The 14,827-nt window shown below is 33.3% G+C and overlaps 1 long non-coding RNA gene across 1 annotated transcript in view; it reads left to right on the forward strand.

Moving 5' to 3' along the window:
* Positions 1 to 14,827, forward strand: part of LOC103592981 — an 85,924-nt gene that overhangs the window by 51,373 nt on the left and 19,724 nt on the right. The window lies entirely within an intron of this gene.

Here is a 14,827-nt window from a genome sequence, read left to right on the forward strand (position 1 = left end):
AAAAAAAAAATTTCTTATTGTAATTTGCTCTCCACAATGTAGTCAGAATGAGTTTTAAAAATGAAAATCAGATTATATTAATCCACTGTTTTAAAATCTTCCAGTGATTTCTCAATGCCCTTGGGAATAAAGCCAAGACTTGGTGATGACCCATGAGAACCTGCATGATCTGGCTTTTTCCCGTATCTCTAAATTCATTTCATGCAATTCTCACAATCACTTTATAATTTTAGCCAAACAGGATTTCTTTTAGTTTGTTAAACACCTTATGTTCTTTTCTACCCCAAGCCACTCTCATTAGCTCTTCCTTCTTCCTTTTAACCAGATCATTTTAATTCCCTTTCAAGGATTCAGCTTACATTGTTAACCTCTAGGAAAACCTAGATCTTCTTCTCACAACCTGCCATCGCAGCCTGCACTTTCGCTGCACTTGTAATCACTGGCCTTATGGATTTTCCTGTAAATTTTAAGCTCTCCGAAGAAAAAGAGATGGTGAATTTTATTCATGCTGTGTTTGCAGTGCCTGTTACAGTTTCTGATCCATAGATGTATTTACAAAATATTTGTTAAACTAATAAATAATTTTTGCAATTTCATTAGCTAGAAGATTCACTTAAATTGCATTAAGCTTGAAATTATCTTCTTCAATATAATCAAATATTTACATATCTTAGTATTGAAGAAAATGGCATCATTTCGTTACAGTTATAAAATTACAGTGTTTTTTTTTAATCCCTTTCAAAGGCAGCAATAGTCTCATGAACTGCAATAATATATTGTTTTTATTATATTATTACTTCAAAATTTACAGCATGGAACTGGATACAAAAGTATTGCTTATAGCCCTTGTAAATGTACAAAAATCAAAGGACATTTATAATTAAAGAGAAAAAAACTATAAAGTCATAAATTTCATATGGACAGATATTAATGTAATACAATGGATATTTTGTTGAAGTTAATTACCATCTAAAGCATAAATATGACAGAGATTGTTATAGCATAAGTTCCACTAATGTGTGCAAGTCCATGCTATTTTTCACTGCTTAATAATTTAGTATTTTTTATTGTTTTTCTCTATTCACAGTGCAATTAAATTTTCATTTATAGTATCTTTTTATCATTAATAGAAATTAATGATACTTCCTAATTTATCTATCTTCAATAATCTGAGGCAATTAAATTATTTATACTTGACACCAATATTATTATGAACACAAAGAAAACATGGAAACTGAAATAGCACACAGTATTTGATACTTAGTACATTTGTGTGTATGTGTATTCAAATCTATGTGTTAATTTATGATGTTAAGTCTTAACTGACTGTTATTTCATTATTTCACAGCTGTGAAATTAATGAATTATATGAAAAAACCTGGGATATTTATCGAATATGTTTTCAACCTTCTGTAGGTTCCTATTCCAATTAAATTTCTTATTCACTGTAGTTAAAACAACAGTAATTTTATTCAAATATCTTCTTTTTGCTTTCTACTTGGTCTCAGTAATAGAAAATCATTTTTTATTTTCTCCATTTTAAATGAGTCTTTGGACACTGAGATAAAATGAAGTAAAGGATTAAAAAAAATGCTAACGAATGATGTTGGTTTGGATCTTGTTGAAACTATGTATTAACAGCACATCATACTTTGCTATAGTAGTGCCCAATAGTCTTCAAAATGAGAATTCAGTGTTTATTGACTGGATTTTAGTCCACTTTTGCCCCCTACTGTGTGTGCGAGATTGATCAGGTCAGTGCATTATTAGAGCTTTATTAGAGCTTAATTTCCATATCTGTAATTTAGCCATTGTAGTATTATAGTATTACATTAGGGTTATTGAGAGGATTAAACATGATAGTGGGTGGAAGTGCCAGAAAATCTTAGGTATCTTCTCTCAGTGGAGAGTAAGTTCATTTCCCAAAGCTGCAACTTCTTAGTAACTGAGAATACCTGCTCCATAGGGGAGTTGTGTAAAAAATTTAGCACAGTTGCTGACTTAAGTGTTCAACAAATACCAATTATTGTTATATTTATCATTATTCACCAAATATGTTTCAGCTTTTGCTATGCGCTATGGAATTGTACTGGATAGTAAGAATGTAAGATTCAATAATATAGTCTATGCCATAGAATAGTTACATAACTTAAAAAAGAATTAAAAATTTATTGTGAGACACTACAATAAAAGTATTTTTGAAACGCTACTGAATTACCATGGAAAGACTACCTCTAAATGTAAAAGTTAAGGAAAGCTGCAAAGAGAATATTTGAACTAATTCTTGAAGGATGAGTAAAAGTTTGAAACCAGTAAATTGTGTTTATGATACTAAGACCCATAGGAAGTGCATTGAGTAGATATTTGTATGGCATAGAAATATAATGAGCAGATAAGCAAAATAAATATGAAAGTGTACAACAATGTTTAAAGGAAGACATTAATATAAGTAAACCTGAAAACAATTGATGTTTTTGGTTTGCAAAATATCCAGATGTTTAAAATTAAGTAACATATATCTACTGTTTTTTTTAAAATTTATTAAAGTAGTTTGTTGCCTTTAATTAAAAGATCTCTTTTAAAGTTATTTCTTAATACTCACTTAAAATACAATGATCGCTAAATCCCATATTTCAGTATTATATCACTAAGATTTCAACTCAAAGTTGATTTAAAATAGAAGAGTTTATATAATAATATGATCAAAAAATAATAAGTAAAGTGTCTGGTATTTCTAGAATTATCTGTTTTACAATTAGATGGGATCTTTCAGATCACCTAGAAGAATACCACTAATTTATAGAAAAAATTGTTGTCTGGCATAGACCACATAAAAACCCAATCTTTATATTTCTAAACTAACATTCATTCATTCAAGATTTATTTAGGATCTAATGTGTGCAAAGCCTTGTACTGAGTGACGTTAAGGCTAAAATGAAATAAATTATATGCACGATTGGGTGTTCTTTAAGAAATTATTAGTCATATTATACCTTTTTAAAAATAATAATTAAAATATGTTTTATTACACAGTCAGTTATTTTAATATTTCTCTTCTGGGAGATTGTAGTAGAATGATATTTCTATTACTCTTATTTTCAATGTATAGACAAGTTTTGTTAACTGTTAATGAGGAATTTTAGTAGTTGCTGTTTTTGAGTGCAAAGTATGGATGTATTCTTCTGAAAAAGTTCCCATACACATATTTTAATAATTATTATTTTTCTATTGTACTTCCCAGGGGAAATTTCAACTTAGATGACTATAACATCTTGTGAAGTCAAATACATGTTATGAGGTTTTAAAGACATAGTTGCTGTTTGTTTTGACATTAGTGTAGTCAATTCTTCCATAGTATTTTTAAAGCTAACAATCATTATCAATAGGGTTTTAGTTTGGTTAATAAAGTAACATGAAATTATGTTTAACTGAGATTGAATATGATGTAGACTTTTCTCCCTCAAAACTAGACCATTAAAGAAAATCTAGTTTAATCATCAGTATTTAAATAAGAGGTTAATTATTTATTATTTTAAGCTTTAAGGAAAGAATGGTTAATTCAGCATAAAACAATTCATTTCGGTCAGCAATTTTAATCCAAACAAAAGCAGATTTTTTTCATTTTTATCATAGTTTACATTTTTTCAAGTAAGCTCAACCACACATTTACACAGCTCAACAAAAATGATAAAAAAAACAAACTATCAGACACATGTCCACATTAAATTTCCAGTTTATTTCAGAAGTCAAGATTCCATGATATGTAACTTTGTTCTGAAAAGTGTTTCAATTTTGTAATACAACAAAAATCCTACTGTGTGGAAATAACAGTTCTTAGGTGCCTGTACTATATGCCCATCAATAACAGGTTACATGGTCGCATGTAAAATATATTTTAATTATTTTCAAGCATTTGTTAGTAACTAATACTGTTTTCAAAAATTTTATTAAGGGCCAAGCCCGCGGCACATTAGGGAGAGTGCGGTGCTGGGAGCGCAGCAGCACTCCCACCGCGGGTTTGGGTCTGGGTCCTATGTAGGGATGGCCGGTGTGCTCACTGGCTGAGCGCGGTGCGGCTGGTCTCAAAAGGGACAAAAAAAAATGTATTAATACTTATATAGAGTATAAATTTGTAACTCCAAAAGATGTTGTTTAAGTGTTTTTAATACTCATAAGCATTATCACTATGAGGAAGTTAATTTATGGGTAGTTACTTAAATATAGCTTTATGAGTGCTGATCTATGTCCATCAAGCAATCAGGTATCAGGGCTCTATTGAACATTTTATCTCTTGACAAGCATGTGATGTTTCCAGAGAATATTAGAATGGTCTGTATTCTCAAAAGAAAAGTCATAGAGATAAGATTACACAGAAAAAATATTGGTCAAATTATAAGAGAGAATTACCGCAGAATAAGTATGATATGTGAATGAGAAGAGACAAGCTGTCTTGAAACATGGGACATGCTATTATATGCTCAGAGATCAAACCTGTTCTCTGGTGTAGGTTGTAAAACTTAGTTTATTATAAAGAAGACTGTTCTACCATTAAGTTTTGCTCAAATATTGATTGTATGCTTCTGGAATCAGTGCATTCCTAAATCACTAGTAAGACATTCAAGCATAGGTTGATGGATGAACAAATTGAGTGTTTATAAAGCATCAGAGACTCTCAAAAATATGATTGCTACTGTCCCTTCTACTCCTAAGAGTTTATGATTCTTTTTTTTTTTTTTCCTTTTTGTCTTTTTTCGTGACCGGCAACGGATCGCAACCCTCAGTGTCGCGCCCGTACCGGACCGGGACAGGCAACGGGATCACAATGGGATCGCAACCCTCGGTGTTGCTCCCACACCTCGCTCAGCCAGTGAGCGGCCGGTCTGTATGTGGGCTCCGAACCCTCGGCGGGAGCGCCGCCGCGCTTCCCAAGCGGCACACTGTAACAGTGCGCCACCGGGCCGGCCCAAGAGTTTATGATTCTATCCAGAGATATTGTAAATAATGTCTTTATCATCACCTTATATTTCAGTATTTGAGCTGAAATGTACTTTTTTTATATAATTATTTAATTTTATACCTAATGTAAAATAATCACAGAAGTGGCCAACGCTACCATCAAAAAATTTAGAGACTGGCAATCTACTTATCCGAGTCAATACAAATTCAGCCACACATAAATTTCTCCCTAGGCCCAATGCCCACATCTATGCCTTAAACTCCAAAAATTCTCCATTTGGGGTCCAACCATAGCTTGTCTTTAAGGCAGTGTTATTCCTAATGACAGATAACAATGTTATCCTTACTTTCTTCACTACCATATTCTACAATTCATTCATTCGTTTGGTTTTTTCTCTTTAGTTTTCTTTCTTTTCTTTCTCTTGTATATTTTCCTTTCTTTCTTTCTCTCTTACTTTCTTTCGTTTATATCTTTCTTTTTGTTCTCTCCACCACTTCTTTCACAAATATTCACTGAGTGCCAAGCTGTCCTTTTGTTGCTGAGTATATAGTATTGAACAAAACTGAATAGGCCCTGCTTCATTGAATTTATATTAAAGTGGGGAGAAAAGGACAGTAGATAAGTAAACAAATAATCATATGATGGTAATAAGGACTGTGTAGAAAATCAAAGTAGGCTATGTGATCTATGGTTAGCTACTTTAGTTTGGATGATCAAGAAATTCCTCTTAGAGGAGTTCAAATTTAAGCTGAGACCTAAATAATAGAAGGACAAAGGCATGCTCCCAGAGATACGGTTTTCCACGCTCTGGAGACAGAGGAGAAAGCATACCAGGCATAGAAAACTGCTATTTAGATATAATTTTAGTTTTATTTGAAAACCCATTATTCCTGAAGTTCAGAGCTCAAGGAGGACAATGATATATTTGAGATGGGAAACATAGGCAGGAACCAGACCATTTGGCTTTGAGGCTTTGGTAAGGAGCTTTGTTAAAAAATCGAAGACATTGGTGGGCTTTAGCAGGGTAGTGATACTATGTAATATACTTTTTCAGGAAGTCACGTTAGGAAGAATTTGAAGAAGGAATTTTAAGTACTTAGAAGCAGGCAGGCATCTATATTAGTAAGGTATACAAAAGTGCAATTAACAGTTGTCAGTGACTTGGAGTCTATGTATTAAACAATGCTTCTCAAACTTCAGTGTGGACACACATCAACTAGCAGCCTTATCGAAATTCAGACTGTGACTTGATGGGACTGGAGTGGGATCTGAGAGTCTGCATTTGTAACAAGTCTCCAGCTTATCCCAATATGTTGAGCAGTGAGAACTCAGATGAGGATAATTATCATCAAGAGAGAGCAACACATATTAAACAATCACTACTGTATCTGGTCCCCATGAGATCTTGTTCTCCAGTAAAATAATAAGTGTTGATACGTTATCTTAAATCATATAGTAAAAGCTAAATTTTAATTTTATAAGAGTGATTCTAATAGTGGAAAATTCATGAGTGAAAGAGATATTTTAGGACAGATGGATTTTTCTGGATCAACCTTAATAACAATAATTAATTCTGCCAGCCCTTAAGAATGGCTGAGCTGTTGACATTCATTATGATTTTAATGGAAAGATCAATGAATGGATAAAAGATGAAATCAACACCAAGTCAAATTATAGCTCATAATTTTAATATTTACCATAAATACTTTCAAATAGATATTATTTTTAAATGTGTTATCAAATAAAAAGTAAAAACACCAGGCTTTGGTTTCCATTTACTTACCATGTTTGAAGGCTCTGAAAGACTAACAGATAGATGAAAGTAAAACATAGTGAATAGAAGGACACAAAAATTGATTGCCAAATCAAAAATTCTCATGAGTGAATACTTAAGCATCTTCTTATTTTATATGTAAATGGTGAAATTGTGTTTATCTGCTTGAATTCCCAGATTCTTCTCTATGAGACTAATTGATATACTGATTTTTATAGCATCTTTAAGACTTGAAATAATAACAGACAAGAGAATTTATAACTTTTAAAAAAATCTAGTTACATATGATTCTTATAAGATACTTAATTTCACTTAACTGATTATGAATTTCAGATGTGAGAATTCTGATATTGGTAAATAAATGTAACAGATAGGGAATTGTCAACATTTAGGGGGATTACATATAAATATTGACTATTGCTTGCTTTATCAATATCCTGTAATTATTTTTTCATTCTTTTCATTGTTCTCTTGACTCTTCCCTAATTATATTACGTTGCTTTGTGTTGCTTTGCTTCTCATGGATTTGTCACCCCACTTCCCCTGGGTGACAGAAACACAAAGGAACGGAGACACAAAAGATTACTCAAAGCCCATCTCTTCTGAGCAGTGAGAAGCCCCAAAGGGATTAACTTCCCTGGAAACTCTCAAGCGAGGTCCAACTCTTCCATTTGGGAAATTAACACCAAATTGGGGTTCTCTTCCTGAATTTATTTTCCATACCAGGAAGTTACAGGAAGAGAACATAGGTGGGGTTATAGTTTAACCATCTAGGCTGGTAACTTTCAGTGAAACAAGCCAGATGACATTCCAGTAGGCAATTAAGTGGTCTTATCAACACAAGCTTGATCTTAGCAAACATTCCTTCTTAACAGCAATTTCTCAGTATCTTTACATAACAATCAGTAACTAGTCTGTCCTTGAGCCAGCAACCTGCTGTGCCACAAATCTATATCCACAAGGTCAATATATTCAAGTCCCCCACAAGGACAATACTTGAAATTGCAAGACTTTGGAAAACCAGGCCCTGTGAAGTACATATGCTTTTTAGTATATTCCACATCTGAAATTTCTCAAAGTTATTTTAAACTTTCAGAATTTCGTGTTGGAAAACTTTGTTAAATAACAAAAAGTCTTAAAACACATAGTGGAATAAAATCACAAATTATTACAAAAAGTAAAACCAAAGTGACAAAGGGTTTTAAAGGCAGAGAGCACAAGAACTTATCATGAAATAATTTTTTTAAACCAGTTATCTAAGGGACAAAAAAACTTTTTACAATTTTGTATTAAGAGCAGTCAAATGTTTTTGTTTTTGTTGTTGTTGTTTGTTTGTTTGTTTGTTCTTAGAAAATCTAGTTGTTCCATCACAGGAGAGCAAATTCTAACCTGTATTAGAATACTTTTGACATTAATATTTAGAAAAACTCACACATAATTAGTTTTTAAATCCAGTTAATGTTTTTTACTGTAAAACCCTTTTAACAAACTTAACTACACAAACCATTATCAAGACTTACTCAGACACTCTGTTTTTGTCCTATACTTCCTACTTTCTAAATTGCCAGTCATTTTACTCTAGGACAAAAATACACTGTACCAGATGCTTTCTTACATAAAAATTATTTTTCTTTCTCTCTAGCCCCTCCAACCATAACCATATCCCCAAATCCATAGCTTCTTTAAATTACCTCCCTTTTTACATATTTGTTTGTTTGTTTGTTTATCAATGTTAAATCGGCCTAATTTGTTTAAAAATTATATATAAAAAGGGTTTTTTATTTATTTAGGTTTTTTTTGGTTTTGGCGGGGTTTACAATTTAAAAGCCTCTAGCAGGGATAAATGTAGTCCTGTTTGATTAGTAAACTCAGGCAACAATGTGTGTTGATAAGAACATTTTTATACATACAGGTTAGTAAATAGGTGTCCATTTATCAGAGCAAATTATACAAAGCCCAGCTTGAGTTTTAGCTATATTTACCAAATACATATTTATGGTTTCCCAGTGAAAAATTTGGTGTATTAGATCTATACCCTTATCAGTTAATGCTAACTAGGGCCTATGCGATATTTGGCATAGGTTTCGCTTCACTAGTCATTTCAGGTCCCAGGTTTCCACGTTGCATTTGGAGCCATGTGGAATCCAGAGAGGCAGAGGGCAGTATTTACTATCTATGTCTAAAAGATATTGTTTCTCTCAGTATGGCCAGGAGGCAGAGCTGAGATAACAAGAAGACATAATGATCTAGAGACAAATTTAGGTAAAAGGTTTGAATCAAATTTTGAAAATATATTTATCAAAACTTTAGAAAATTTAAGTCACTTGAACTTGAAAAGTATACTTGTTTACTTAATGAGTGCACATTAATTATAAGCCAATTTGGTACCTAACACATAAAACAATTCCACAGACATGAATATACAGACATAACATACAGCTTACACATGCATATATGCAGACATAAACAAGAACAAACAAGGATCTTATAGGTTCTGTTTAAAATGAAATAGAAAAGCTCACTAGTAAAAAGCACTGTCAGGTTTAAATTGTATTATTTCCAAAAGACTTATTGGTGAGCTCACCTTGCCTTAAAGAAAGCAAGATAACAAACTTACATTTTAAAGCAAAGTATGCAAATGTTTTCAAGAAGATGCAGAGAAGATTTTCTTCCTTTAAGAAGATAGCATAGAATTCTATCGTAGAATTTTGTAGAAGAAATACATAGATGAGAGTAGAAGAGAATTTAGAAGTCTGTTTAAGATGCCAGTAAATTTGAGACCATGTAGTTAAACGGGTAGATCTTAGTCTAGTTTTTGTTTCTCAAAAGGCTTACTGAGCTCAAGAGTTGAGCCACCAATCAGAGATGAAACCATTTGACTCTTGAGGTTTTTAGGAGAAGAGCAGTAGACCCAAAAGGGGTCTGGTTGGTGCCATGGCTGCTTTTCTTCCTAAAACTCCAGAGTCTTTAGATAAAAAGAGTAGCACATGCAATTAAGAAAAGAACCACTGCTTTTAAGAGAGGAGAGAAGCATTGTGCAGATAAGGAAGAAAAACATGCTCAAATACCAACACTGTAAAGAAATATTAACTTCTTTTACTTTAGATTGTCTAATTTAAAGTTTTCTTAGTCACTGGCAAAGATTAAGTTTTATCCCTTTTTGGTGACATAAACATGTCTTAGTTTTTTGTTAAGGTCTTGAATAGGTCTCAGCGACTTGACATAGATTCCTAGTTGTTAGGTGGGAAGACTTAATGAGACCCACTGCATAATTAACCAGTGAGCAATTTGTTCCCAAATTTTTATGTTAAGGCTCCCTTCCTTGAGGTATCAAGGACATGGTTGTTTAATATCCACTAACAGTTTTATAAGCTGCCATTCAGTTACTTACAGTCTGTTGCTTTAAGGAGACATTGGAATTGTATGTTCAGTCACCCCTTTCGTTAATGAATTATCCATATTTTAAACTAAGAAAATATCTCCAGGGTTGAAAATGCTTAACTTTGACCTGCCACAGGTGTGCAGTCACTAATGGAAAGCCACCTGTGATTCCCTTACCGGGGTGCATTTCTTCTCCCTTATTAGGGACTCCCTTGCTGTGGGATGAATTGGACGTCCTATTCCTCTCTAATGCTTGGCAGGTCAGTCTCCGATCTGTGGAGAACGTCCTCACACGGGGCACCATTTTGTTGCTTTGTGTTGCTTTGCGCCCCACGGATTTGTCACCCCAATTCCCCTGAGTGACGGAGACACAAAGGATTACTCAAAGCCCATCTCTTCTGAGCAATGAGAAGCCCCAAAGAGGTTAACTTCCCTGGGAACTCTCAAGCGAGATCCAACCCTTCCATTTGGGAAATTAACATCAAATTGGGGTTCTCTTCTTGCATTTATTTCCAGACCAGGAAGTTACAGGAAGAGAACATAGGTGGAGTTATAGTTCAACAATATAGGCTGGTAACTTTCAGTGAAACAAGTCAGATGACATTCCAGTAGGCAATCAAGTGGTCCTATCAACAGTTTGATCTTAGCAAACATTCCTTAACAGCAATTTCTCAGTATCTTTACATAACAATCAGTAACTAGTCTGTCCTTGAGCCAGCAACCTTGCTGTGCCACAAATCTTTATCTTACACAAGAGACTTATAGCCTGAGGAAAATTTCCAGTACTCCTCAAGGTCAATATTTGAAACTGCAAGACTTTGAGAAAACAGGCCCTGTGAAATGCATATGCTTTTTAATATATACCACAATATTATTTTGTGGAAAACTGTTTTCAATGTTGATATTTATGACAATTTCAAAGTCATGTCCAGAAATGTACTGACTTATTATTTAATTACATAATTAGTTATTGAATATCATCCTTATTTTCTATTCCATTACCATACTTTATAACATCACTGTGAAATTGTCAAAACAATGTCATGCATAAGAGTAAATATATTTTTATAATTCTCATTATTTTACACTTTGTTGAATAACTTTTAGGAAGAAAGAGGAGAAAATATATAATGTTAGAATTTACTTGTTAACAAGTTTAAGCATTTTAAAAGGTATAGATAAAAACAAAACAAAACAAAACAAAATTTTGAATGCCTGAGGACTTGTATGACAACTTTAAGAGATAAAAATTTGTTTCATTCACTAATGACAAATCTGCAGGTAACCCACTTTAACATTTTTATCCAATGCTACCCCTCAAGCCATACTTTTGAGTTGGTCTTATGCAGAGACCTTAAGAATTTCTGATTGCCCAACATTCTTGTTTTTCTTTGAGTAGGTCTTTAAAGAAACCTACGTCTTTTCACATTAACTGGCACTTTCATCCCATAACAATGGTCTGATTTCATAAATGATATTTTTTCGTAGTTTTAACCACATTGTTATTCTCACCAGTAATCGTTAATTACATATCTTGGTAGCTTATTCCTTATTTTAACATACTACAAGGGTATTTCAAAAAGTTCATGGAAAAATGGAATTAAAAGATAATACAAATCATTCTATGAATTTTTTGAAGACGTCTCATATTTGTTATTTTCTTTAATGAAATGGGAAAACAAGAAAAGATAATGATAATATGAATTGACCTGATCAAAGGGGAAAGCTTAACTTTACAAATCAGAGGCAAAAACAGTTTTGTGTGTAGCTCATTTCCCCAAATGCTTACCAGAGTTATCATTTTACCTGTGAATGCCACAGTGAATGTGATGTATGTGACTTTTAAGTTTTCCTTGTTAAAATATTTTGAAGGGGCTAGACTTTCTATTTGTGCTCAAAGCTAGTGCCAAAGCGGACTCCTCTGCCTTTTGGAGTATGAAGAAACGGTCCTATGTTAGAGACATTTTTATCTTGTTCTGAATTATTTCAGGACATTTTCACCCACTTTTGCAACAAGCTGCTTTCCTTGTATGTAGTTTTCTAGAGCATATGGCTGTCCTGCTGTGCACAGAGTGAAATCACAAAATTAATCTCTGCAATTTTAGGAAGAGCAGAACATTCATATATGGTAGAACAGCATGGTGTTGGGTTTGGGGTGCATTGCATAGGATATTTTTCTCTTCACAATTACATCATTTGTATTCTAAATCATGGACTATTGCTTTTTAGTGTTTACACTTCATCTTTCTTTATTTAAAATATTCTTCAAATGGCATTTCTTCATTATGCCAACTGAGATTAAAGTGACAGAAATTTCTAGATTGGTTTTATCCAGAGCCCAGAGAGGTTAGAAATTTTTCATTGAGTAAGCTTACATTAAGGAAGAAAAAAAGTTTTATAAACTCTCCTGAACTTTCCCATTAGAAAGGAATCCAGTCAAAGATGATTTCACTAGGGCCGAACCCATGGCTCACTCGGGAGAGTGCAGTGCTGGGAGCACAGTGGCTCTGGGAGCTCGAGGCCACAGGTTCAGATCCTATGTAGGGATGGCCTGTGTGCTCACTGGCTGAGCGCAGTGCGGGCGACACCAAGCCAAGGGTTAAGATCCCCTTACTGGTCACACACAAAAAATAAATAAATAAAAATAAAAATAAAAAATAAAATAAAATAAAATTGTGGTGTTTAAAAAAAAAGATGATTTCACTAAAAGACTAGATGGTGATTTGAATTTCATACAGCAATTCACATTTCCTATGCCTTTTTTACTCATCTCCTCACACTTTTAAAATAAAATATTATGAGGCTTCAGGTCATGGGATTATATTTGGCACTATCAGTAAATAATTGATGTCCTTGTTGAATATTAAGTCCAGTTAATGAAACTTCTATCCCATATTAAAGTAAAACATACTTAAAATCAGATATTGTTTACAACTTAAATTTTTTTATTACTAGTTTTACATTAAAGAGAATAAATGGATTTTTTCCATCTATTTGTGGTTTTCCATGATACACACTTGAGAGTTCTGATTTAATTTATGGAGTGCTGTCATAGTCGAGTTGTAGTATAGATGCTAGAATTTCAGTTTCAGAGTCAAATGAGTGAACATATTTTATTAGCATATATATGACCTTGGGCATTCCACTTAGCCCTTCTCTAGTTCCACATTTGTAGAAAGGGAGGCAAGAATTTTGAATGAATATTTTGTGATTTCAATGAGACAGTAGGCATAGAATACCTAGTGCTTCAGACACATAACCAATAAATGATACTTATCCCTCTCTGGAGACTTTACAAGGTGGAAATATACTCTAGTTGTATAATAACCTCTTAAGGTAAAGATAAATGTGAATAAATTAAAAAAAATTAGCACAGATTTAAGCTTCTTACGTAGCTCAATTCCTTAGGAATAAAATATATAGTTTAATTCAATGTTGATAGAGAAAATTGGAATCCAGTATGTACAGCTTGATTTAACACTATTCATATTGAACTCATGTATAAGTTATACCAGTGTAACTTGTAATATTTAATTCAACTCGGATTTCTATTAGCCCCATATTTTTTCTTTTAAGTTTTACCTTTAGTTCAATTAATCTTTAACTTCAGTACAACCAACTCATTTAACTTTATTTTATCTACTCTGTCCTTATGAATTCTCTATGCTTTTTGCAGAGATAATTGCTAGAAAAGAGTATAGTTATGTGGTTTAGATCTACAAAACACGTCCTAAGAAACAAGTGAGCAACTAATGGTAGGATGATAAGCCACTGATAATTCTACCTAGATATTATCTTTTGATGTATGACAGTGGTCATAGACAAATTGAGAGATCTTGCTGAATATGGTACTTGAAACATATACTCATATTTAAAATTACATCTCTAATGACTTCCATATACCACTGATCTATACATCAGAGTCCACTTGGAAACAATGGAACATCAGCTAACTCAAGGAGGGTTCACTTACAAAGGATCTATTTCTAAATAAATGAAAATAAAGGAACCACAAAGGATCACTTTGTAACCTAGGGTAGCAGCAGCTGGGCTGTCATTATTTCCAGTTTGTTGGGATGAAGGGAGTAAGATGCTGGACAGAGTCATGTATTGCAGGCTGGCAACAAGGACCAATGACTTTCAATAAAGAATCTTAGCCATCTCCAAGAAATGTAATGATAAGGGAGCCTGTGGAATAAAAATTCTGATTTTAATGTCCTCTCTCCTTTCATCATCCTGCTGTATTTCCCCAGAGGATAATTGAGTTTGTCGACAGAGTTTACTGCTTAGGAAACTTAGATGTTTAAAAAAAAAATCACCTGGGGATTTTGTTAAACGGTAGATTCTAATTCAATAGGCCTAGGGGTGATGGACAATATTTTGCTTTTCTAACAAGCTCCCAGGAAATGCCAGTGCTGCTAGTGCAATGCCATAATTTATGAAGCAAGGATGTAACTTATGCCGATCAACTTTCTGGAAAGAGAACAAGGAGGAGAATGAGGATGCTAGATCTTGAAAGGCAAATGAACATAGAGAATATAGGTGGGTTATGATGAGCGCTCTGCTATCTTGAATAGCCCTGAACTTACTGATCAACTTTCTGGAAAGAGAACAAGGAGGAGAATGAGGATGCTAGATCTTGAAAGGCAAATGGACATAGAGAATATAGGTGGGTTATGATGAGCGCTCTGCTATCTTGAATAGCCCTGAACTTA

This window comes from Galeopterus variegatus, unplaced genomic scaffold (genome assembly GCF_000696425.1).
Source record: "Galeopterus variegatus unplaced genomic scaffold, G_variegatus-3.0.2 Scaffold1253, whole genome shotgun sequence".
NCBI classification, from domain to species: Eukaryota; Metazoa; Chordata; class Mammalia; order Dermoptera; family Cynocephalidae; genus Galeopterus; species Galeopterus variegatus.